Here is a 26,099-nt window from a genome sequence, read left to right on the forward strand (position 1 = left end):
ATTGTTGATAGCATACCAATGTCTTCCAATATTGTTTTCCTTCAACACTGTTTTCTTGATCTTTTGTGTCTTCTTATGGATTTTAGAGTCAGCTTGTCAATATCTACAACAAACTTCTGCAGGGAGTATGACTACTATGGCAGTGAATTTAAAGACCTATTTAGTGGGACTGACACTTTTGTAATATTGAGTGTTTTATATATAATTTAAAATTTCAAAATTTTATATTTCCCTGAGTAGAGACTTTCCACACCTTTCATTGGATGTATTCCAATTGTTTTTATTTCATTTATTTTTAACATTTTAAAAGGCAACCACTTAATAGTTTTTAATTATTATTTGTGTATGGGGAAAGAGTCTATTATTCATATTGACCTTATAACAGCTAATAAAAATTTCCCCAAGCATCCCTTAAAGTAATTAAATTAAATCAGGGGCGCCTGGATGGCTCAGTCAGTTGGGCATCCAACTCCTGCTCGGGTCATGATCTCTCAGTTCGTGGGTTCAAGCCCCGCATCGGGCTCTGTGCGAACAGCTTGGAGCCTGGAGCTTGCTTCAGATTCTGTATCTCCCTCCCTCTCTGCCCCTCCCCCACTCGTGTGCGCGCACGCGCGCGCGCTCTCTCTCACAAAAATAAACATTTTAAAAAATTAAAAAAAAAACTTAGAACCTATAACTATAGTAAAATGTTTTTTAACCAACTTGGCAAGAAGTTTGGTATCCTGTGATATCTAGAGGGTGAGGAAACAGATATACTGTAGGAGCAAAAACTATTGGAGAGCCTAGGAAAAATAACCTGACAACCCATTTTTTAAAGCATATACACTGGGGGCACCTGGGTGGCTCAGCTGGGCGTCCGACTTTGGCTCAGGTCATGATTTCACAGTCCACCGTCTGTGGGTTCGAGCCCCGCATCGGGCTCTGTGCTGACAGCTTGGAGCCTGGAGCCTGCTTCGGATTCCGTGACTCCCTCTCTCTGCCTCTCCCCTGCTCCTGCTCTGTCTCTCTCTCTCAAGAGTAAGTAAACATTAAAAAAAAATTTTTTTTTAAAGCATACACACCGACACAGTAATCCTTGTTCCAGAAGTTTATCCTATAGACATGTTTACATATGGGCAAAATGAATACACAAGAATAGTCACTGCAATGTCATTAGTAATGGCGAAACATTAGAAATGACCTAAATGTTACCAGTAAGAGGCTGGTTGAAAGAATTATAACCATTCCTACAAAAATGCATACTACAGAGGCTTTAAACGGAATGAGGCAGGGGCACCTATGTGCCCCAGTAAGTTAAGTGTCCAACTCTTGGTTTCAGCTTGAGTCATGATCTCACGGCTTGTGAGTTGGAGCCCCACATCCGGCTTTGTGCAGATGGCGCAGAGCCTGCTTGGGACTCTCTGTCTCCCTCTCTCAAAAATAAACATTAAAAAAATAAAAAGAATGAGGCAGCTACCTCTCCATACACTGTTGTGGAACAACCAGGCAGTGTGTTTACAATGCTGCCCACCCACTCTGTACACGGACACATACATTTTTACACACAGAATGTATTTCTTTTTTTATTTTTTTTTAAATGTTTATTTATTTTTCAGAGAGAGAGAGAGACAGAGCATGAGCGGGAGAGGGGCAGAGACAGAGGGAGACACAGAATCCGAAGCAGGCTCCAGGCTCTGAGCTGTCAGCACAGAGCCTGACACGGGGCTTGAACCCACAGACCACGAGATCATGACCTGAGCCAAAGTCGGATGCTCAACCGACTGAGCCACCCAGGCGCCCCAGAATGTATTTCTAAATAGATACAGAAAACATTGCTAAAATGGTTGCCTCCAGGAAAGAAAATTGGACATAGAAGTGAGGGGTGGGAAGACTTTTTAATGTATGATCCCTTTGAACTTTTTGAATTCTGTGCCTTATGTATTTACTACCTATTCAAACCAGTATTTAAAAAAAAAATTTTTAATAAGAGTAATACATTAAGTGTAAAAGGTATTAAGCCATCTCCAAAAGGGAACTTCATTAAAAGGCTTTGTTCCAGAGGGCGCTCTTGTTTGACTGTCCATGGGGTCCCCTGAACCCCAGTAATGATCCCACATGTGCGGGAGAGTTGGGAAGATAGGACAACATGCATATACGTGTGCACTGATGACAGCCCCTATTTCCTGCTAAACCATACACTGGTTTCATGGAGCATTCCAGAAAGTTTTAAGGAAGGGTTTTCACAAAGCAAGGCCCAGAGAGCTGTGAGCATCTTTGTTCTCCCACTGGAAATTCAACTGTATATAAGGAAGAGCAAATGTTAAAATCATTTAAAGAGAGTTATTTTTCATAGTTTGCAGTACAAAAATGTGTTTCAAGTACGTGTTATTGTAAAATAGTTGTTTGTACTTATGTTCTTACAACATCTGTTACATTTACTCTTCCTCTAGTTCTGACTTTTTTTTTTTTTTTTAATTTTTTTTTTCAACGTTTATTTATTTTTGGGACAGAGAGAGACAGAGCATGAACGGGGGAGGGGCAGAGAGAGAGGGAGACACAGAATCGGAAACAGGCTCCAAGCTCTGAGCCATCAGCCCAGAGCCCGACGCGGGGCTCGAACTCACGGACCGCGAGATCGTGACCTGGCTGAAGTCGGACGCTTAACCGACTGCGCCACCCAGGCGCCCCTAGTTCTGACTTTTAGAAATAGCAATAAATCTATTTTTTCATCCCTAAAAGAAAAAAAAAGATGCTAAGTAAACATATGAGTTAGGAAACTGTATTTTTTCATTTTCTTACCTTACTGATACTAAAAGCATTTGTGGTAAAAGCAAATTATACACAAAAATCACAAAAGAAACCAGACCAAAAAGGACACCAAGTCCACCAGCAGACACAGCCTTCCCCAGATTTCACCTATCACCTTCTTTGCAGACCTACTCTAGCGGTTAAAGTACCTAGCTTCTCTGATTTTCATCCAAGTTCTTACTGACCCACTTGTGTTAGTAGATGAGTAGGACAGATGGTAAGTTTTCTGACCCTCCGACTCCTTCTCTAGACCCTCTCATAATTTGTCGGTATTGTGGAAGATCTTATTCCCATACTAAATCTTTTATTCCATAATACTGTAGGGGAGAAAACATAATTTTCCCCCTACCCTTCCAGGTTCTTGGCTAAACTCCTCCCCCACTGTAATAAAGACAGATTAACTGGAGAAAATTTTCATTTCTTAAGTAAGGGGGACCACAATGGTGTGAGACTCAAAAGCAGCAAGGCAACTGAGGTTCATATACCATCCTGAGCTAAGAAAAGAAATAGGGTCTGAGGCTCCTTTCTAATTTCTTTCAGGCATTTGAAAGGGAGGTAAAAAGCTTTTCCCAAATCTGCTGGGTCTTGACTGCCTTCAGCTCAAAATAATTCACATGCCAAAGCTGCATATTTAAGGAATGGCATATTCTGCTCCCCTTAAATACCCATAGTGGTTCTACCTCCTTGATTAAACCCTTACTCATATGACAGGACAGATGACAGATTAAAACAGCTATGCTTTTCAGATAACTGCATCATTTTAAATCTTAAAATACAAACAAAAGTTTTCCTATCATACAAGCATGTTAAATGCAAGTATTAATAAACTTTCATCTCGAGATCTCCATACTAGCCAAATTTCTGTTTGAACCCAAGTCAAATTTGTCAGCCAAAAAAAATTTCATGGTTTTCACTGAGTAGTTTATATAAATTATCACCCAATATGGAAGCAATCCTTCAAAACTTCATTATTATTTGGTTTCAGCTCAGATGTTGAGAGCTGAAAAGATGCTCATCCTAACCTTATTAACAAGAAAAAAGGCTGAACAGACTGCAAATTAATGGCTTCTGGTAAGCTCAGAGAACTGAGGTCACAGGGCAAATGGCTGTAATAAAATCTGGAGAGTGACAGGTGCCTTCAGGGGCACACAGGACCAAAATATTTGCTTACTTCAGGCAAAAGCTTTCAGGAAGATTAATTAGAATTTTTGATGACCTGCTGGAGGCCAAATGTGGGCAAATGTGACAGCATGAAGCTCCTGGGGAGGTCACAGTCATGCAGGGGTTTTCTCTGGCTGGCTTTTCCTCCTGGAAGCAACCAGGAGCTCTCAGGGAAAACTGGAGAACGCTCTCCTGTGTGGCAGGGAAACAGCAGGTATAGAGAAATCCTTTCCCCTCATCTTTCATACAAAACAAAAGGCTAAATCTGCAGGGGAGTGAGGAAGGACTTCAAAGTCTGTAGCCCAGGGTTCTGGTGAAGCCTCACTATAGTGGGGGAAGTAAATGGAGGTCTACAAAATAAAAGCCTTAATCTCATGGGGGAAGAACCTTGAAACCATTCCCAAAGACTTCAGTGTTTACCAACCACAACTGAGGAAAAGAAATGAGGGGCAAAGGGAGAAAAAAAAAGCAGCCTATCCCTGGAGGAGGGACAGGAACACTTGTGAGGGCCACATCCCTTAAAACCATGGTTCACAGTACCTTCCAAACATTACGGCTTAATGGGATAAGATTGATAAACTGAGTTTCATCACCATTAAAAAACTTCCATTCTGCACAAGATACTATTAAGACAATGAAAGACAAGCCAGAAATTGGAAGAAAATATTTGAATAGCACATACCTGATAAACGACTTGCATCCAGAATATATAAACTCTTAAAACTCAGTAAGAAAAACCCAATATTAAAATGAGAAAAAAAAACAACAACGACACCCTGAAGCTCTTCACCAAAGATATGTGGATGGCAAACAAACACAGGAAATGCTCAAAATCATCTGAAGATCATTAGGAAAATGCAAATTAAAACCACAAGGAGGGGGTGCCTGGGTGGCTCAGTCAGGTGGGCAACCAACTCTTAGTTTTGGCTGGAGTCATGAGCTCACGGTTTGGGGGTTTGAGCCCCACATCAGGCTCGAGACTGGGAGCCTGCTTGGGATTCTTTCTTCCTCCCTCTCTGCCCCTCCCATGCACTCATTCACTCACACTCTCTCTCAAATAAACAAACTTAAAAAAAACAAAACAAAACGCAACGAGATAGCACTACACACATCAAAATGGCTGAAATCCAAACACAGACAATAACACGCTGCCAAAGGTACAGAACAACAGGCACTCTCACTCTGCTGGTGAGAATACAAAATGGTACAATGACTTTGGGAGACAATTTGGCAAATACTTATAGAGTTACACATAGGCTTACCATACAACCCAGCTGTTGCACCCTTGTGTATTTATCCAAGTGAATTAAAAACTTATGTTCACACAAAAACCTGTACACAAATGTTTAGCAGCCTCACTCATAACTGACAAAAACTGGAAGCAACCAAAATGCTCTTCAACAGGGAAACGGACAAACTGGCATATCCAAAATGGAATACCAGTGATAAAAAGGACCAAGTCATCAATTCATGCAACATAGATGAATCTTAGATGCATTTCACCGAGTGAAAGGATCCAAACCCCAAAGCCTATATATTGTATCGTTCCATTCATAAGACATTCTGTAAAGGACACAACAATGGGGGCATAACACACATCAGTGGTTGGGGGTAGCAGAGGCCGACTACTAAGGGAAAGCATAGGGGAAGTTTTAGGTGATGGAACTGCTCTGTATGGTTGTGGGGTGTTGGACGCATGATTTATGCATTTGTCAAAACGCACAGAAATGTACCTCACAAAAAGTAAACTTCAATGTATACAAACTATGCTTAAAAAAGACAGCTAAGATGTCACAGGATTCCAACATGGAATGCAGACTGTGACAAATCTAATTAAATTACACATGTATGACATAGCATCACTGACGTAATCATGATGGTGACTTCAGGGGAGCTGACCCAAGTAACTTTGGAAAACAGTCATCTGATTAGAAAATGTAAAGATAAATACAAAAGGACTGTCTATCAACACTGTGCTCTAGTTGGTAAATTTGTTTTTCATGGGGATGGTTAACAATTCTGAAACTGCTTTGCATGCATACTAGGGTGAAATAAGTAACAGAGGAAAGTTATAGATAAACAAGAAGGGAAGCTTCTACAATGAACCCTGCCCTGTGGCTCTGGATTAAAGTCAGAGATGCCGTCAGAATGATCTCCTGCTTAGCTTATATATATATGTGTGTGTGTGTGTGTGTATATACACACACACACAGGATAGAGATACAACTACAGACACGTATACATACATTAGTTATGGTGTAACTACATTAATAACAGGGTTATTACATTAATACATTAATAACAGGGTTAGTATACAGTGTGTGTGCAATCTGCTATACATACATACATTACCCTAGCTCTCTCCCCCTGGAGAAAGCCATCATTCCCCAGTATCAAAAAGCACTCCCGGAGGTCAGATCTTGATTTCTAAATGCAATTCTCTGATACAGAGCTCCAACCAGGGCTTCTTGGAGAAATGGCTGATTCCAGAGCTGTAAGAAGGAAAACATGAGGAGCCCAGAGCACACCTCTGGCATGAAAAAGGAAGCATTAAAAAAAATAGGATCATATCAAAAGGACACAAGATCCAGAATGAAGGAATTCCTCATAGCCAAAGCTAGAATAATTTGAGTAACACAATGTGATATTAGATTATAACCCAAAGAGTAAGGATCAATGAGCCCACACAGGTATCAATAACTGAATAAGGAAATGGAGAATGGCTCTTTTTTCCTACAGAAGATTCCTAAATAATACATGTAAAAATCTCCCTTCCAGTAGGCAGAGCTTAGTCGCCTCACCTGAGTGTGGGCTGAATTTATTAACTTGCTTCTAAAGAACAGAATGTGACAAGGGGATAATGGTAACTTTAGAGGGGAGAAACCAAACAAACACCACTTTAACCAAGTAATAAAGGTCAGCATCACCAGCTATGTAGTGTGAATGTCACGTATCCCTGATGCCTACATCAAAACCCACAGATACTCTGTTACGATGTGTTGAAAAGGGCGCTTTTCTTTTGTGTTATTCTCTCCAAAAACATTTTAACTGCAGTTTACTTATTAAAAACAAAAAACACTAGACCCAAGCCTAGATTAAGGGATATTCTACAGGCTACCGTGCCAATACTCCTCCAAACTTTTAAGGTCACAAAAAATAAGATGCAGAAACTGTCACAGACCAGAAGAGACTAAAGAGACATGACAAGGAAATGCAATATGGTATCCTGGAACAGAAAACTAATGGAAACACATGAAATCCAAATAAAGTTTAAAGTTAATAGTAACATACCAATGTTCTTAATTTTGACAAATGTACCATGGGAAATGCATTCATTTGCTAGGGCTGTCAACTCAAAGTACCACAAGCTAAGTGGCTTAAACAACAGAAAGTTACTGTCTCAGAGTTCTGGAGGCTAGAAGCCCAAAATGGAGGTGTCAGCGGGAGGACCACACTCCCCCTAAAGGTGGCTAAGGGGAAGGATCTGTTCCGGGCCTCTCTCTCTTAGCTTCTGATAGTTCTTGGTTTGAAGCAGCCTAATTACAATCTTCACATCACTTCTCCCAGGATGCTTGTCTCCAAATTTTCCCTATATAAGGACAAGAGTCATTTTGGATTGATCCAGTTATCTCTCCTCCTGTATGACCTCATCTTAACTATTTATGTCTGCCATGACCCTATTTCCAATTTGGCTGTTAGAAGACGCTATCTGCCATGGGCCCTGGGGTTTCCTTGCAGTTTAATGCTTGGGTCGTAAACCCAAGGGCCTGACCATTCTCTTTGCCTGGTCATTTTCAGGGTTGTATTTGCTGTGAGCAACTTTAAAGAAAGGGTAATGTCTCCCTCTGGGACAGGAGAGCAGGCTTGCTTACAGCTTGCTACAAACCAGCAGGTTCCCCAAATTCAATTTTATTGTTCTGTAATGCAACCCACGACACATGCAGGCATTCTTCTGGGCCTTCTATGTCACCCCGTGGAACTTGGGGAGCAAGGAAAACCAATACAGACATCAAGCTCAAGGCTGTTTGAAGTTCCAGTAACAAGAGTTTCATATCCTCTGCCACCATCCATGTAGTAAAGGCTAACTATTAGCTTGTAATTGGGGTAAAAATCAAATCCGAGGCCCAATGCTGTCCAGTCAGCCCGAAAGCCCTTGGCCCTCCACCTGCCCCCTCCCCATCACAGCCCTCTTCCTCTGTATCAAAATATAACTATCCTGATTTGTACAGTAAACACAAAGTGTAAATCCAAAAACATCATCTATTTTTTTAAATGGATATATTTTTCAAGTCTTTTAATCTAGAAGTTCTCCCTTCATCCCTTTCTTTTCCTTACAATTTGTTGAAAATAACAGGCCAATTAACCTGTAAAGTTTCCCAGGGTTTTGCTGATTCCACAGGCATGCTACACACTTATTTTTAAGAGCTGTCCATTTTTACATATCAATTTAATCAGTCCCCTATTGGTTAACACTGAGTAATTTTCAATTTTTGCTATTTCAATGATGCAGGAATATTTTTAAGCATGGATCTCCAAGCACGTAGGCCAAGTACTTTTCAGGACATTTACAGAGGGTCAGACTTTGAGCAAAGGATATTACAGAATCTCCTGGTAATGCCATTAGAATGACGTAAATGAATGGACAAATAGGATTTTTTTCTTACCTGAAAAATTCATGGCCTTCTCAAAACCTAAAAACAACTGTTAGTTCATTAACCAAAATCATTCAAGCGAAAGGAGATAAAGCTTCCAGTATTTGCATAATTGATGTATAGGTTAATTCTGCAGAAAAAATTAAATATCTTTTCTGAAAATATCACAAATTTTTAACAAAATCTAGAAAAGGTTTCTATAAAGAAAAACTGCCATATTAGGAAAAATTACAGAGACTAGAGTTGGAAATGGAATTCACATACAATCCACAGTTGGGCAGGGAAGGGGGAAGGACATAAGGGATAAAGGACAACAGAGAAGGGAAAGAAGAAATGCTTCTAGCCAGAACCACGATAAAGGAGGAAAATAGATGTAAGGTGGAAGGAAATTAGAACTTTATTAAATCTTTATTGTACATCCAGGAAAGACAACAGGTTCACATTTACTTTTATTTTCAAATATTTTCTTAGGCAATCAGCAAAAGCTGTTCCTTATTATTAACTTACCATTTAGAAGTTTTCCATGGACACTATGGTAAAACATTTGCCTGAACACTTAATCCTGAAAACACCTCTAATGAGTTATATACCAGAAACTCCTTTCCACAGATAAGGAAACTGAGGCCCAGGGAAGTTAGATCACTTGCCTAGAGTCATACAGCTTCGGGGCAGGACCAAGATTCAAATCTAGGTTTACCTCATTCTAGAACTATTGCTCTAACCATTATACCCCTAAACAGACTCTCCCAATCATCTTCTTCAAATGATATCATCCTACCCACTCTAACTCACTCCACAGAGCTTTTTCTACTTCCATAAGGCCTGGGTGACCCGTTATTTACATCTGTTCCAAGGAGAAACGTGAAGGAAACTTGCTGAAATGTATAAACACCATCAACACACAGCTCTGTGCTGAACTGAATGCATGAAGTCGGCCAAAATAAAACTCCTAAGCCACACACAACTTTAGGATGTCTACTTTGCTAGAACATAGAAATATTCTGGCAAAATTCATAATAGCAACATTTCCCAAAATGTGCAAAAGGATGATTGGTGCTGCTATGCGGAAAGATAAATGGTCCATGGTCAAATCAGTCTGGGGAAAAAAACTTAAACAAATAACAATAAGACACTTTAGTCCTTAATATGCAAATATTAAATATAAATTTTTTAAACAATGAGCAGTTTTCTTACCTCATTAAAAATTTTTTTTCATGGAAAATTTACTTCTTTGGACTTGTACTTTGCAGGCTACATTTTGGAAAACACTTTAGAGTTGTCATTAACATTGTGAGAAATGAACCTTTCCAGTACCTGATACATAGGTATCTCAAAAATGTTTAAAAAGCTTGGATGAATAATCCATCATTCTAGTGACGCAGTTCTGCTATAACGCAAGCCTAGGGCAAGCATCACGTTGTGGATATCCACTCCTTCCATTATATGTAACATCCACTGCCATTGAATGGAGTTGCAACCCACAGACACACCCAGGAAAATAGCCTACCTTTAGCCGAACATGATTTTTTCTGACATCTGACTTTCGTCTTTATCCAAACACATATCTTTCCTACTCCTAAGATTTTCACCTATTTCCAGCAAATGTTGAATGCCATTAAATTTAAATTACTGTAACCCAAAAAGGACACCAAAGCAATGTAAGTAAGGTTCTTAGCATCTAACAACATTTAATAAATGTTGATTATTCAACCTTCACTCAATCCTTCCTGACTTCAAATTGGATCAGTAAATTACTCCACAATATTTCAGAGCCTCTCAAATGGTCTTTAGCTGTGTTCTATTCTCTCACCTTTTTGTGATAAGCTACTTTCCATCTTCAATTATTACCTTTAGGCAGCTGGCTCAAACTTGCATTTCTTTACTTCTCCAGAGGCCTGGGCCCCTATTTCCAAATGCCTGCTAAAATTACAGAAGTGCATGGTGCCCTATGCTCAACTTGGTAAAAAACCAAATTTACCAACAAATTTCTCCCCAACAAATCTGTCTCTCCTCCTCTGTTCCCTAGAACAGGTTAAGGCATCACCATTTTTCTCAACCAGACTTGTTCTCTTTCCCTCTCTGCCAACAATGTGAGGCAGTTACCAAGTACTGGAAAATCTATTTCTAAAACAACTCTCTCTTCCATTCCATTCTATTCCCATTGCTGTAAGCCATGTTACAATCTTCCTCTCTGGCAGATTTCCAGAACCTTTGCCTGGTGGTCTGTCTATACTTCACACTGCCACCAGAGAAAATTTTGTTAAAACATAATTTTAATCTTGTTCCTGCCATTCAAAAATGGTCAATGACTCCCTGTTACCTTCAAAAACATCCAAGTTACTTAGCATGGCCTTCAAGTCTCTACATTGGATCCCGGGTAAAATGGGCCCACCACCACATAGCACTCCTTATAACACAGATACTCAGAAAGCCCTAAACGTAACCGCTATTCTCCATCACACCATTCTTGCCACATAGAACAAGCATATTGTGTAACAGAAAGAAACCAGATTTTAGAGTCATACAGATGCAAACATTAGTTTAGCCACTCACTACTGTACACCCTCAAGCAAGTTATTCTCAGAGCCTCAGTTTCTGCCTTTGTAAAATGGAGATAATAGAATCACTTTAGGATTACTATATGAACATCCACTTATTCCCATCTCCACATGTTGAAACCATAATTGTTCTTCAAGGCCCAGATCAAATGATTTTCCTCCAGTAAGCTTTCATTGGTTATAAAGTCAGTATCACTCTATCCCACCTTTGTTCACACCTTTAATTTATTTGGTCTTTTTACCACACTTTGTTAAATATCCTTTTTTTAATTTAAATTAAAGTTAGTTAACATAAAGTGAAGTCTTGGCTTCAGGAGTAGAACCCAGTGATTCACCTCTTACATAGGACACCCAGTGCTCATCCCAAAAAGTGCCCTCCTTAGGGCCGAGCACCTATTTAACCCATCCCACCTACCTCCTCTCTAACAATACTCAGTTCTCTGTATTTAAGAGTCTCTTATGGTTTGCCTCCCTGTTTTTATCTTATTTTTCCCTCCCTTCTCCTATGTTAATCTGTTGAATTTCTCAAATTCCATGAGTGAAATTATATATCTTTGACTTATTTCACTTAGCATAATACACTCTAGTTTCATCCATGTTGCTGTAATAGGCAAAATTTCATTCTTTTTCATCACCAAGTAGTAACCCATTGTATATATTTGGCCTCTCCATAATTTGGCTATTGTTGATAGCACTACTATGAACATTGGGGTGCACGTGTCCCTTCGAATCAGCACTCCTGTGTATCCTTTGGATAAATACCTAGTACTGCAATTGCTGGGTCATAGGGTAGTTCTATTTTTAATTGTTTGAGGAACCTCCACACTGTTTTCCAGAACGGCTGCACCAGTTTGCATTCCCACCAGCAGTGCAAAAGTGTTCGCTTTTCTCGGCATCCTCACCAACATCTGTTGTTTCCTGAATTGTTAATTTTAGCCATTCTGACAGGTATGAGGCGGTGTCTCATGGTAGTTTTGATCTGTATTTCCCTGATGATGAGTGATATTGAGCATTTTTTCACGTGTCGGTTGGCCATCTGGATGTCTTCTTTGGAGAAGTGTCTATTCATGCCATCTGTCCATTTCTTCACTGGATTATTTGTTTTTCAGGTGTTGAGCTTAGTAAGTTCTTTATAGATTTTGGATACTAACCCTTTATCTGATATGTCATTTGCAAACATTTTCTCCCATTCCATCAGTTGCCTTTCAGTTTTGTTGATGGGTTTTTTTGTTGTACAGAAGCTTTTTATATTAGTAAATATTTCTAGGCCTTTTTATTAGACTATTCATTTCTTGAGGTCAGGAATGGTCTTTCATAATAGTATGTCAAAGCACTTAGTTCATTGCATACAAAGCAAGCACTTAATGTGTATCTGTTCAAAAACTGTAGATTATAAATTGGTTGACACAGATTCTAGATCATCACCTAGATATACAAAATAAGACTTGACTGCTGTCGTGAAAATGATAAGTACAGTGTCATTTCATGCAGCCCATCCAGTGAACCTTCATATGGAAAAGAACTACTTTCAGAAATAAGACCACAGTTTTCTCCGTGTTGAGATCAAATTTATATGGAAGAAATGAGCTTTTGCACATTAAATGCTGTGTAAGAGTTTAAAATATAACATTATGGAGGGGCGCCTGGGTGGCTCAGTCAGTTAAGCATCTGACTTCAGCTCAAGTCATGATCTCACAGTTCATGGGTTCAAGCCCCACGTCGGGCTCTGTGCTGACAGCTCAGAGCCTGGAGCTTGCTTCAGATTCTGTCTCCCTCGCTCTCTGCCCTACCCTTGTTCACACTCTGTCTCTATCTCTCATATATAAATAAACATTAAAAAAAATTTTTTTTAATAGAATATCATGGAGAAAGAAAGAAATCTTTCCATGAATACTTTTGCAAAAATATGTCCACATCAGCCTATAGATACAAATGAAACCTCATTAATAGGTTCTACTTGCTTGCATTAGCTTGATAAACCTTGCCCCCCTTTCCAGGTTCAGGTCTTCATCCACAATCTTTGAAGGGTAAGAATGTCATACTGTTATCATAAATCAGTCCTATCCACTTCTCATAACTCTGCCAATAGTACTGCCATCAGTTGCATGCTTTCATCACTCCATTATGAAATAAAAAGGGCTCTTGCTCTATTGGCTTTCTTAGAAGGGTCACGGAAGGACTCCTTGGAATACAGCCGATCTCTGAAGCACATGTAAAAGCCAACACTGGGATAAGAATGATTCAGTCTTCAAGCCCTGCTAAAGTTCAGTTTATCTTCCTTCTCACAATGTGGTTTATGCCTCAGGTCACTATAGTCCAGGTGATCTGGATTCTGTCATGTCTTTCTATTCTACCTGGGTGCATGTGTATAAATATGAATCTGTAATATTAAGTTCTTATTCCTAGAAACTCCTCAGCTCCCATGTATATATGCTGACTAAAATAATTAAGGGTAGGATGAGATATTCCAGTCTTAATTTGCCCATCTCCATTTAGGCTTACCTGAAACAGATTCTGCAATAGTTACTTAATGCCCACTCTGCCTCAGGCTGTAAAGTACAATAGGAAAGTCTATGGAGCCAGACCGACTGGATTAAAATTCCACCTCCTATTTACTAGCTGGGTGACAGTGAGGCATATTACAAAGCCTCTCTGTCCTTCAATTTCTGATCCATTAAGTAGGGATAAAGCCATATAATCCCTTAACCAAAAACCCTTGGGTCCAGATATGTTTCAAAATTCAGAAAATTTTCTAGATTTTGGAAAGGTAACACAATACATATTAATGCTATAAAAAATATCCCAAGTAGAATCTGGTCAGTACACTGCAGTAAAATGCTTTAACACTTCTGCAGCAAACGATGAATATGCGTACCTATTAGGATAAAGAAAAAAGAGCTTCAAGTACATTCAGGTCAGATTTTGTCACAAAATGCATTTATCACAAACTAACCACAAACTTTTGGTTTTGAGGTTTCAGAATTACAGTTAAAAGATCCACAGTATCTATTCTATAGAACTACAATGAGAATTAACTGAGCAAATACATATCAAGTACTTGGAAGAGCACCTGGCATACAATAAGTGCTATATCAGAGTGACTTGGCCTTTTGTTTGTTTGTTTTCTATGTACAAGGTACTTGCCAGGCTACACAAGAGTATTTTAGTCCATTTGAGCTGCTATAACAAAAGTATCATAGACTGGGTGACTTATACAACACTTCTCACAATTCTAGAGGCTGGGGGGTCCAAGATCAAGGCACCTGCGGATGTAGTCTCATGAAGTCCCTCTTTCTAGTTCACAAAAGACTGTCTTCTTGCTGTGTACTCCTTCATAAGGGAAAAGAGGTGAGAAAGCCCTTTGGGGTCTCTCTTATAGGAGCACTGAGCTCATTCATGAAAACACCACCCTTCTTACCTAATCATCTCCTAAAGGCCCAACCTCCAAATACCATTGCATTGGGGATTAGATTTTAATATATAAAGTTCAATCCATAGCAGAGAGACACAAAAATTAATAAAAATTATTTTTTCTTTGCAAAATGATAAACTAAAAACATCTAAGCTTTGGAAGAATGTTATTTGAACGATAGTAGCTAACAAGTATAAAATAATTACACACCAAGCACTAGTGCTAGATTTTTAAGTGAATTATTTACCATTCATAAGCACTCTAAGATGGATAGTATTATCTTCATTCTATAACATCTAAAAGGAAGCTGAGAGAGATGAGATAATCTACCCAAAATTAAGTAGTGGACCCATTATTTAACCTAAGCATTCTGGGGCACCTGGGTGGCTCAATTAAGTGTCCGACTTCGGCTCAGGTCATGATCTCACAGTTCTTGAGTTCAAGTCTGAGGTCGGGCACTGTGCTGACAGCTCTGAACCTGGAGCCTGCTTTGGATTCTGTCTGTCTGTCTGTCTCTCTCTCAAAAGTAAATAAACATCAAAAAATAAAAATAAACCCAATCAGGGGCACCTCGGTGGCTCAGTCGGTTGGGCGTCTGACTTCAGCTCAGTTCATGATCTCACAGCCCATGAGTTCAAGCCCCGCGTCAGGCTTTGTGCTGACAGCTCAGAGCCTGGAGCCTGTTTCAGATTCTGTGTCTCCCTGTCTCTCTGACCCTCCCCTGCTCATGCTCTGTCTCTCTCTGTCTCAAAAATAAAATAAAAACATTTAAAAATTAAAAAAAAAATAAACCCAATCATCCTGAATTGAAGACCACAACTCTTTTTTTTTTTTAATTTTTTTTTTTTAACATTTATTTATTTTTGAGACAGAGAGAGACAGAGCATGAACGGGGGAGGGTCAAAGAGAGAGAGGGAGGCACAGAATCTGAAACAGGCTCCAGGCTCTCAGTTGTCAGCACAGAGCCCGATGCGGGGCTTGAACTCACGAACTGCGAGATCATGACCTGAGCCGAAGTCGGACGCTTAACCGACTGAGCCACCCAGGCGCCCAAAGACCACACTCTTATTCATAACTTTCTACCATCTCGTACAAGTTGTGTCAAGTCTTGACACAAGTCTTAAAAAATTGGGAACCATGTGGCATAAAGGTCAACAAAATCTGCCAGTATTTTCCACTTCCCTAAGAACATTTTATATTACACATCATAATCTAATAATGCCAGCAAAACAGAGTCCAAACTTACCAAATGTTGCAGTATGATATTCGTCCTTTTGAATGAATTAAACCTGAAACAAATGTAGAATACAATGAACACAGTAATGTGGGTAGTCATGCCTCAATGTATAAATACCATATTTCCTTTTGTTTTAGCCTCTTCTAAATGATATTAGAAAAAAAATGTTTTTGGTTTTTTTTTAAAGGTTTAACTCTCATTCTTTGTGGTAAGAACACAAAACGGTACAGCTACTTTGAAAGACAATTTGGCAGTTTCTTACAAAACTAAACATACCTTACCACATAATCCAGCAACTACACTCCTTGGTATTTACCCAAATAAAGTGAAAACTTACACACACACACACACACACACACACACACACACACACACACACACACAAACTTGCACATGCATGTTTATGGTAGCTTTACTCAGAATAGCCAAAATATGGAAGTAATCAAGAGGTCCTCCAATAGGTGAATGGATGAACGAATTATGGTATATCTATACAATGGAATACTACTCAGCAATGAAAAGAAATCATCAATCATTCCACAATAAGACATACAGAAATCTTAAATACATACTGCTAAGCAAAGGAAGCCAATCTGAAAAGGCTATATATGGTATTATTCCAACTACAGGACATTCTGAAAAAGCCAAACCATGGGGACAGTAAAAGATCAGTGGTTACCAGGAGTTTGGGGGAGGGAGAAAAGGAAGAATACGTAGAGCACATGGAATGTTTTCAGCAGTGAAATTAGTCTGTAGGATTATATGGTAGAGACATGCCACACATTTGTCAATTTTCTACTCAATATTTTAATAAACCTAAAACTGCTCTAAAAAACAAAGTATTAATTTAAAAAAAAAAGAGTTTGGTAAAGATACAATAAGCATTCTCAGACACTGCTGTGAAATCTATAAATTGGTACTACCTTTCCAGCAGGCAATCTGGAAGCACAGTTCCACAACCTTTAAAATGATCATACCCTTACGCCTAGTAATTTCACAAGCATTTGTATTAGGGAAATCACATATGATCAAATTTTGATTTATAAGGATGTTCACAATTATTTACAGAAGGGAAAAACTGGAAACAAACAATTTTTTTGTGTGTGTATACATTTAGTTTTCCTACAACAATGTAAGTTGTACACTTTTAATATTTAAAAGTGACATTATCTTGGGGCACCTGGGTGGCTCAGTCAGTTGAATGTCCAACTCTATTTTGGCTCAGGTCATGATTCCAGGGTCGTGGGATCGAACCCTGCATTGGGCTCTGTGCTGAGCACAGAATCTGCTTGGGATTCTCTCTCTCTCTCTCTCTCTCTCTCCCTCCCTCCCTCCCTATGCCCCCTCCCCACTTGTGTTCTCTTTCTAAAAAAATAACAGAAATAAATTTTAAAAATAAAACTGAGCATTATCTTTCCTTTCCAGTAAAACAAAATTAAAAACAAAATTATGATAGAGAATGTCAATTCCATAGAATGTCAATTCCAAATAAGATCCTACACGTTCTTCTAATTTTCCCATCAAGTGGCAGAACTCAAGTCATCATTAGGAGAGAATTTTATTGTAATTTTTTTTTTAACGTTTATTTATTATTTTTGGGACAGAGAGAGACAGAGCATGAACGGGGGAGGGGCAGAGAGAGAGGGAGACACAGAATCGGAAACAGGCTCCAGGCTCTGAGCCATCAGCCCAGAGCCCGACGCGGGGCTCGAACTCACGGACCGCGAGATCGTGACCTGGCTGAAGTCGGACGCTTAACCGACTGCGCCACCCAGGCGCCCCGAGAATTTTATTTTAAACGTATCATCTTAAACTGCAAGGATGTCCATTAAACATCACAAACATGCCAAAGAAGCCATGCTGTCAAAATGCCCACTTAACTCATCCAAACATCTTAAACCCACCCTTTACTGACCTTCTCTAACGCCATTTTAAGGTTTTTATTTTTTTAACGTTTACTTATTTTTGAGAAAGAGAGACACAGACAGACAGAGCACAAGGGGGGAGGGGAAGAGAGCAAGGGAGACACAGAAATCTGAAGCAGGTTCCAGGCTCTGAGTTGTCAGCACAGAGCCCGACTTAGGGTCCAAACTCACCAACCATGAGATCATGACTGGAGCTGAAGTCAGACGCTCAAGTGACTGAACACCCAGGTGCCCCTATTATGTTTATTTTATATCTTGCTTTCTTTTTGTAATTCTATTGTGATTATGTTTCCATGTCAAAAGTATTATTTAAATATTTTTAAGTAAATATTTTCATTGGTTTTGTAATGGTTTTGTACAGATGACAGTTTTTAAAATATTACTAGAGTCAGCTAGACCAAGTTGCTGCCTTCACCCTTTGCCTCCACCATCCCGACCCCCACCAAAGTCAGTAAAAAGAAACTCAACCCTAACCACGATGGAGCCCTTGAGACCTCAGAAAAAGAACACAAGGAGCAGTTGAATACATTAATGAAGTACAGAATGCAATAGACTTAATGAACAAGCCAATGAGGTTTTGAAAGTGCAACAGACCTATAACAAATGCCACTGACCAATTTTTTCCAGAAGAGGTTGGAATTGATTGCCCAAATCCCGCATCTTTGGGTTAACATTTGTCACTCATCCACAAGTATCTGCACTGCATTATTGGACAGGAGTTAGAGTGACATAATTTGAAGATATTAAATCACGTTACAGAATTGTGATTAAAAAAAAAAAAAAACCTTACTTTGAATATAAAGTTCTCTCCAAAGAATTTCATCAAAATGAGAGTGGTAATCCATCTTCAAAGTACACTGAAATCAGATGGAAATCCGGAAAGGATGTGACAAAATGTTCAAGTTAAATGCAGAATAAAGCCAGCAGGAAGAGAGAGCATGAGGAACTCACAGAGTTCTTTCTCTGGCTTACTGATGATTCTGATGCAGGTGCAGAGGAGTTTAGGGGAGCTCACCAAAGATATTTGGCCAAATCCATTACAGTACTACTTGGTTCTTGACATGCTGATGAAGGGGATGAAGATGATGATGATGGAGTTGGAGCAAAGAGAGAAGGATGAGGAGAAGATGACTAAGGGAACGCTAATGGATTCTAACCTTTTTAAATTTTCTCCAGGCCCCACAAGCAACTTTCAATCTTCCCACCTCCCCCACCTCTTGCGTTCAGTCGCTCTGGTTTTTTGAAGCCCCTTCTGATTTGTACTATGGTTCTCAACTTACTTTAGGAGGAAATACCTTGAGAAGAATACAGTGGGTACAGAATCCCTATCCCTTTTGGTTCCAAATTCATTTTTATCCTTTCCTGCTTAAAAATTTTATGAAATCAACACCACAGTGTTCTGTGGAGGAAAAAAAGAACAACCTTCTGCTCCCTTAGTTCTGCTGGAAGCTGGAGGGTGCTGGGCTCCTGTGTAGTACATAGAATTTTAGTTTTCCTCCTTTCTCTGTATATTTGGCTCAGAGAATACACTGTCTCTGTGTGAGTATGAACAGTTAGCATCTACCAACGCGTATCTATTTTCTTACGTAAAAAAAAGAAAACCACAGGGCGCCCGAGTGGCTCAGTTGGTTAAGTGTCTGACTTCGGTTCAGGTCATGACCTCACAGTTCGTGGAGCCCCCCGAATTATAAATTCAGGTGACTTAATTTATAAAAACATTTGTAATCCAACTTTTCCAGAATGTTTTCTTTTATATTACACTTAAATTGAACAATACCACAAAAAACAAAAAGGGGGAAACCACTAATTTGTTTAAATTGGTCACACTTCACATTCCTGGACTAGCAGGTTTTGAATTTGTGTTACCACAAGTAAAATATTCTAGCCCAGTAATTCCACAATTTGTCTGAACATTAGAATCACCTGGAAACCCTAGTAAACATTCCAAAGCCCAGCTCACAGCCAAGAACAATTAAATCAAACTCTGGAGGTCGGACACAGGCATAGGTATTTTGTTTGGAGCTCCTCTAAGTGATCCCAAAGTGCAGACAAGTGGTCATTAAAATCAACTTTGTGGGGCGCCTGGGTGGCGCAGTCGGTTAGGCGTCCGACTTCAGCCAGGTCACGATCTCGCGGTCCGTGAGTTCGAGCCCCGCGTCAGGCTCTGGGCTGATGGCTCAGAGCCTGGAGCCTGTTTCCGATTCTGTGTCTCCCTCTCTCTCTGCCCCTCCCCCGTTCATGCTCTGTCTCTCTCTGTCCCAAAAATAAATAAACGTTGAAAAAAATAAAATAAAATAAAATCAACTTTGTAAAAATTAAACTGAAGTGACAGATACTAGCATATTGCTTATTTAGGGGTATTTTCTAAATAGGGATTTCATATAGACTTTTAAAATCTGAACTATACTTATCATGAAACACCATTTTTAAAATTTTTTTGAACTTAAAAAATTCCAAAAAAACAAAGTTGAATTATCAAAGATTTAAGGACTAATTTCTTTAGATCCAGAATAACCCTGAATTCCTTAATAAGACCAGTACCCAAATGCCAGTTCAAGGTTAAACACAATGCTGCCAGACTGGCATGTCTTATGTAATAGTTTAAGTACTACCTGCTGCATACAGAAACACAGGCCTGGCTTCAAGTCTTGGTTTTATCTGGGAGATAGAATTTTAGCTCAAAGAAAGTCAATGTATACCTACCAAACGCAAGTGCAAAGCACTGTGCACAGCACTTAAAGGTCACAAAAATCTCTGGAGCAATTGCTACAAAACACAAAAAGCTAAAAGGTTCCTTACCAGACTCCATATAATCATTAATTTTATTTCTTCCAATTTATACTCAACCATTATTTAAAATCTGCTATTATCTTTTACATCTTAAAAAATGTATTTGAGTGTTTAGAGTCCCCAAATAATTCTGAATTTATGGTCTTCTCTTTCCTTCCTATTGGCTCCCAGACTGCCATCTGGTGGAGAGAAATGGACACGCACACTCTAGCTACTGCTAATTTACTAAATCACTTAAGCAGACTTAACTTCCTTCAGGTGAGGGTCAACTGGTCTGCTTGGGGCAGCTGTTCTCCAAGTGTGGTTCCTGAACCAGCACCATCAGCATCCCGGGACACATGTTAGAAATGCAAAGTCTTGGCCCCACCCCAGACCCACTGAATTAGAAACTGTGGAGTGAGCCCAGAAATCTGTGTTTAACAAACCTCCCAAGTGATTCTGATAAATGCCAAAGGTAAAAACAACTGACTTAGAAGGAGAAGAACATTATCAGTCAGGAGATTTTTTGCAATTAACCAATAAAGCACTCACGAGTTTACAAAATTAAACAACTTTTCATGAATTTTTTTTAAGATGAGATCATGAAAATAGTGCTTAATAAAGATTACAGCAGAAGTAGGCAAGGGAGAAGGTGAAGAGAACAAAAAATCAAACCCAAGGCCAGGTAATTCAGGCATGAACTGACAAACAGCAGCTGCAGAAACAAAGGAATGATTTACTAGGAACTATTAGTAAAAATTCAAGGAAAAGAACTTTGTCAACAGCAATTCCAAGATTTCAAGCGAGAATAGCTGAGAATATAGGCACTGAAAAGGCTGGCAAGGAAACTAGCTGGTTTGTAGAATGAAATATGAATTCCATTTTGTTTCTTGAGACTGTACTGACATATGTAGAAACATTCAAGAGCAAGCAGACTGGAGTCTGAAAGAAAAGTTAGAACTGAAGACACGTCACAAAATTACCTGCCAGCTCTCTATGAGGAGTAGATGAAGGATCTGCAGTTGAAAATTAGTGGCCTGAATGCTGGGTCTACAAATGTGTTTTGTCTGGTCAGCAGTGTTTTAAAACAACAAACATTTAAAACCAAAAGGTTCCACCTAAAAATGCAGTTTCCCAGAAAAATTAGTTACGGAAACTGCAGGTCTACATTCTACAATGGCAACAATGCCTGGGGCTGAGAAGCTGGCTCCTTTAGACAGAGCACTTTCTCTAGCTCATAGTTCCCTACTAGTCCCCAGTGCTGTCATCTAGACAGCATCACTCAATGCTTCCTTCCTAGCCTCTGCATTTGGGTCTGTGACTCCTAACACAGAAAAAATATAAGGGAATCAAATATTGAGCCTTCAGATACAACTATGTATGTAGTGAAAGAGAAAAGAGGCAGCTCAAGAAGAACCAAAATAGTGTAGTTCAACAGAGTACACAGCAAATGGATAAGGCACTGAGTGCCTTTAACAACTTAAAAGATCAATTTGTTTGAAGAGCCTCCCTGACCGTCTCTTTCCTTTCTAAATCCCATTCTTCTCATACTTATACTTTTCCTTTAAGACACTATCAGAGTTTATAACTATTACTTTTATTTAAACATCTGTTTCTTGTCTGCTTTCCTTTGGGACTTCAAGGCCTTAATAAGGAAGATAACAAGTAGTCCAGATTGGCTACAGGATAACAAAAGTGCCTAGAACTCCCAGAAGCTAGAATATAAAAGTCTGGTAGAATTCATGAGTAAATTGGGGCCAAATCTTTGAAATCGGGCTGGGAAACTTTTATTTAATTCCAGAGGTAGGAGGACACCTTTAAGAACTTCTTAGGAGAAGAATGGCAGACACTGAACTGAACTTTAGCAAGATTAACCTGGCAGTGAGATGCGGAAGCTATTCAAACTGGGAAGAAGTCCACCAACAAGTTTCTGCAAAATGAACAAGTGAAAAATTTGAAACGATTGTTCAAATTTGAATCAGCAGTCAGAAATAAGAATTGGGAACGTGGGAGAATTTACATAACTTTAAAACCGTAGAAGAATAATAAGAGTTCCAAGAAATTGGAAGTGCAGATGAGGAGTAAGGGTTACACTTATGTGCAAGTTACAGTTGAGGTACAAATGAGACATTCAGGTGAGTGTGGCCAGCACTAGCACTTTGGATAAATCAAGATTAGACATACACATTTGAGAGTTTTCTTCAGAGAACTGTGCTTTATTTGGAACCTTCCCCCTCAAAAAACCCAAGGGCTGTACTGGCACTAGGGCAAGATAAGAAGTAGTGGAGAGGGAGGAGGGAAAGTGCCAGAAAAGTCAAGGGAAACCAGAGTTCAAGAGGGGACTGCCCAACAATGTCAACCACAGCTGAGAGGACTTATTTCCTCTCAAAAGCACTCTGTGGCACCCTATTCCTTAATACATTTGTGGGTTAGGCTATTGTAGACTAGATGACACTGGCCTCAGGTCTCTGCTTTGCTAGGGTAATATCCACTCCAAGGTCCTGGAAAAGACCTGATTTAAACCCCAAAAATGGTCCGGGACTCACCTAACCAGCCTGCAACCTTGAGATCAGAGGGTGGAATAAAGCCAACTTGAACTCTAGGGGTGTCAGATTCTTTCCCAAGTCAGTTAATTTTGTTAACCAATATGTCTTCCTATTTGTTTCTCAAATAATCCAGTGTTTACTCACAACTTCAAAAAGCAGCAGCAATAATGACATGTGCTGATTTTCTTAATATTTGCCATGTTCAGAGACACAGGGACAACTAATTTCAAGGTATTAAAAAAACAAAAACAAATGGGACGCCTGGCTGGCTCAGCTGGTAGAACGTGCAACTCTTGATCTTAGGGTTGTGAGTTTGAGATCTCACACTGGGCATGGAGCCTACTTTAAAAAATAAAATGCTATTAAAAAAAAGAAAGCATTCACATTGCTGGGCACCTGGCTCACTTAGTCGGAAGAGCATGCAACTCTTCTTCTTTTTTTTTTTTTTTTAATGTTTATTTGTACGGGGGGGGGGGGGGGGGGGTGTTGGTGAGTGGAGAGGGGCAGAGGAAGACAATCTGAAGCAGGCTCCAGGCTCTGAGTTGTCAGCACAGAGCCAGCCACACGTGGGGCTCGAACTCAGGAACCTGGAGATCTGGAGATCGTGACCTCAGCCAAAGTCTGACACTTAACCGACTGAGCCACGCGGGTACCCCAGAAAGGCGTGAAACTCTTGATCTCAAGGTTGTGAGCTTGAGCCCCACATGAGTTGGGCGGGGGGGGGGGGTAAAGATTACTTAAGTAAAAACACAAAACAAAACAAAAAAGAAACTCTTCCACTTTTCTTTTATTGAGATCCAGGTCTGTGAATACAATGTTAAACCACCAGACATCGTCCCCTAAAGCAGTAACCACTGTTCTTAAACCAAAGAAATGCTCCCATCCCTTTCCCCCAAGGCAAACTCAAAAGCTAAAGAACCCAGCAATTGAAGTTATGGAGTAAATAAGATGGCTCTCTTTTCAAGTGGTCACAGCTGCTACCTGAATGCACAGGGGCAGGCAGTAAGCCTCAAGACTGATGCAGCCTAACTTCCTAAACTCATTACGACTAGATTTCCTTAACTGAGCTCAAGATGCATTCAGCAGCACTTTCAAAAGCTGAACACCAAGTTCGCACACATACTCCACCAAACCACAATATGTGTCCACAACACTAACCTGGATGTTCCGTACACCTGTATTAACGCTGGAGCCAGCCAACAGAACTGAACGAGAAAGGCACACCACGTGCACAGGTGTAACAGCTGCCAAAGCAGGAGCGTTTGTTAGCCGCACAAAACACAGCACGAAAATCCTCCGAGTTGAAACCCCGCGTGTCCCCCCAAACTATACTCAGCTTTGAAGAAAGGAAAGAAATGGGAGTCAAAAGTAAAGAAAGTTGTGTGTGCCCTGGGGAGACCGCTTTTAGGCACACAGGCTTGAGCAACGGAACGCAGAATACATATCGGCCCATCAGGCGACCCATCTCGAGATATTTAGTGGCCCTAACCGACCAATGAGCTACTTACCACTAGGCACAGTTGCCAAGAAATGAATTCCATACGTGGCCACACCTCCTCAACTTTCCCCTTTTAAAACAGGCCCATTCACGGCCTCCGTGCAGCCTCTTCCATGCAGTCCTGCTCGCGGCTCCCTTACGATATAGTCAATAAACTTCTATCTTCTTTGTTCTGCCTCAGGTGAATTCCTACACCTCCCGCCCCTTCCACCTGATCGTTGCCCCACATTTGGGGGTCCCCACTCAATGCGGAGACACCACAAGGTCAAGGCTGAATACGAACCAGAATAGCAGAAAACGAAGGTGATGCTGCGAAGAAGGCGCCTAAACACAGTAAGAGCGACATAACAGAAAGGGGCCCGGGCTCAGATCTAAGAGCTGAGCCTCCAAAAGTGACTAGAAATTTCGAGGCCAGGCAGTCGCCACCTGCAACCCTCTGCCACCTCGGCGAGCGCAGCCCCGGAGCCTGCGCTGGCAGCTCGCTAGCTCACTCACCTGCACATGAAGCTCCACGCCTCTGGCAGCCCCATGGCGAAGACACCCACAACCTTAAAGTAGTCAGAGCAGGCGCACAAGAGTGGCTCGCGGCGCCGCACTTCAGACCCGCCCGCCGCCGCCGCCGCCGCCGGGCGCCTCCAGACACAGATGACAAGTCCTCCAGGCGGCCAGAGAGGCCCACTGCGGGATTTTCCGCTACCGGAGGGCGCTGAGGGGCAGGGCGAAAACCCCTGCGGGAGGAAATGGGTGGAGAGCGGAAGAAGCGGACGGGGCAGGGCTTGGCTAGGGGGCGGGGGCTAGGCGAAGGCGGAAGGCGAGATCCGGCATCGCTGGAGTAGCGGCCGAGTGCTGACGCCCGCTGACTGGGCAAAGAGAAGTGGCTCCCTGGAGGCTCTCTTGGGCTGGGCTTCACCGGTGTCGTTTGACTAGCGGAGACTGACATGAAAGACTTTGCTTGAATTTGAAGATTTTTTTTAACTAAAAATATAAGCTTAGTATTCTCTCGTTTGAGGATCAGATGAAATACGCTTGATAATAGGACACTGATGTAGTTTAACCCTAACCTTACCACAGCAGAACTTCTTTTACATTAGGATTGGTATATTTCAAGTTTTTTGGAAGTTATTGATCCCCTACTCCTCTTCAATAGCAGGCAAAAATCTGTCCCATTAAGAGGTGATAGATAACGTCTTCACCAACAAAACTGAAAGTTAACTGTTACCAACGAAAGCCTAATTCTATTCAGAACGTAGCTTACTCAAAATACTCGAAGTATTACTCAAAGTATACTCAAAATTACTCAAGATTTACCTTATACATTAGGATCCACTGTTGATTCAGAAGAATGTTCTTCTGTATCCCAATACACCCAGATGTCCAGCAGCAAACATTTCATCACTGCTAAAGCATTGGCACATTTGTCAGAAAAAAGGAATTCAGTGAAGCATTTCAGAGGGAGGGGAGTTAAAAGAGTTAATCCTAGCAAATTAACATTTAAGAAGATACTGTCAAGACTTTGGTCAAAAGTTACTTTTCTAACTTAGATCAAATATATGT

General features: G+C 40.4%; 1 protein-coding gene and 1 pseudogene across 1 annotated transcript in view; one reads left to right on the top strand and one right to left on the bottom strand.

The window, feature by feature from the left end:
• Positions 1-26,099, bottom strand: part of HIBCH (3-hydroxyisobutyryl-CoA hydrolase) — a 149,881-nt gene that overhangs the window by 78,940 nt on the left and 44,842 nt on the right. Inside the window, exon 3 of the mRNA XM_086719143.1 lies at positions 15,817-15,859. The gene's annotated coding sequence lies outside the window, so the exon portion shown is untranslated. The remainder of the gene's footprint in view (positions 1-15,816; positions 15,860-26,099) is intronic.
• LOC112866536 (protein SET-like) lies at positions 16,201-18,852 on the top strand (annotated as a pseudogene).

The sequence above is a fragment of the Puma concolor genome, chromosome C1 (assembly GCF_028749965.1).
Source record: "Puma concolor isolate L17-30 chromosome C1, mPumCon1.1.hap2, whole genome shotgun sequence".
NCBI lineage: Eukaryota > Metazoa > Chordata > Mammalia > Carnivora > Felidae > Puma > Puma concolor.